Source organism: Lolium rigidum, chromosome 3, assembly GCF_022539505.1.
Source record: "Lolium rigidum isolate FL_2022 chromosome 3, APGP_CSIRO_Lrig_0.1, whole genome shotgun sequence".
In the NCBI taxonomy this organism is placed as follows: domain Eukaryota; kingdom Viridiplantae; phylum Streptophyta; class Magnoliopsida; order Poales; family Poaceae; genus Lolium; species Lolium rigidum.
The window spans coordinates 146,702,880-146,704,684 of NC_061510.1; positions in this window are offsets into that span (position 1 = coordinate 146,702,880).

Sequence of the window (1,805 nt, forward strand, 5' to 3'; positions counted from 1 at the left end):
TTATGTGAGTTTTGCTGCACCGCTTCATCCTTGTGTTTGTTTCAAATAGCCTTGCTAGCCTAAACCTTGTATCGAGAGGGAATACTTCTCATGCATCCAAAATACTTGAGCCAACCACTATGCCATTTGTGTCCACCATACCTACCTACTACATGGTATTTCTCCGCCATTCCAAAGTAAATTGCTTGAGTGCTACCTTTAAAATTCCATCATTCACCTTTGCAATATATAGCTCATGGGACAAATAGCTTAAAAACTATTGTGGTATTGAATATGTACTTATGCACTTTATCTCTTATTAAGTTGCTTGTTGTGCGATAACCATGTTTCGGGGACGCCATCAACTATTCTTTGTTGAATATCATGTGAGTTGCTATGCATGTCCGTCTTGTCCGAAGTAAGAGAGATCTACCACCTTAATGGTTGGAGCATACATATTGTTAGAGAAGAACATTGGGCCGCTAACTAAAGCCATGATTCATGGTGGAAGTTTCAGTTTTGGACATATATCCTCAATCTCATATGAGAATAATAATTGTTGCCACATGCTTATGCATTAAAGAGGAGTCCATTATCTCGTTGTCCATGTTGTCCCGGTATGGATGTCTAAGTTGAGAATAATCAAAAGCGAGAAATCCAAAATGCGAGCTTTCTCCTTAGACCTTTGTACATGCGGCATGGAGGTACCCCATTGTGACACTTGGTTAAAACATGTGTATTGCGATGATCCGGTAGTCCAAGCTAATTAGGACAAGGTGCGGGCACTATTAGTATACTATGCATGAGGCTTGCAACTTGTAAGATATAATTTACATAACTCATATGCTTTATTACTACCGTTGACAAAATTGTTTCATGTTTTCAAAATAAAAGCTCTAGCACAAATATAGCAATCGATGCTTTCCTCTTTGAAGGACCATTCTTTTTACTTTTATGTTGAGTCAGCTTCACCTATCTCTCTCCACCTCAAGAAGCAAACACTTGTGTGAACTGTGCATTGATTCCTACATACTTGCATATTGCACTTATTATATTACTCTATGTTGACAATTATCCATGAGATATACATGTTATAAGTTGAAAGCAACCACTGAAACTTAATCTTCCTTTGTGTTGCTTCAACACCTTTACTTTGATTTATTGCTTTATGAGTTAACTCTTATGTAAGATTTATTGATGCTTGTCTTGAAGTACTATTCATGAAAAGTCTTTGCTTTATGATTCACTTGTTTACTCATGTCATTACCATTGTTTTGATCGCTGCATTCATTACATATGTTTACAAATAGTATGATCAAGGTTATGATGGCATGTCACTCCGTAAATTATCTTTGTTATCGTTTTACCCGCCGGACGAGCGAACTAAGCTTGGGGATGCTGATACGTCTCCGACGTATCGATAATTTCTTGTGTTCCATGCCACATTATTGATGATATCTACATGTTTTATGCACACTTTATGTCATATTCGTGCATTTTCTCGGAACTAACCTATTAACAAGATGCCGAAGTGCCGATTCGTCGTTTTCTCGCTGTTTTTGGTTTCGAAATCCTAGTAAAGAAATATTCTCGGAATTGGACGAAATCAACGCCCGAGTTCCTATTTTGCCACGAAGCTTCCGGAAGACCGAGGAGGAGACGAAGTGGGGCCACGAGGTGGCCAAACCATAGGGCGGCGCGGCCCGAGGCCTTGGCCGCGCCGACCTATAGTGTGGGCCCTCGTGTGGCCCCCGACCTGCCCTTCCGCCTACAAATAGCCTTCGTCGCGAAACCCCCGCACCGGGAGCCACGATACGGAAAACCTT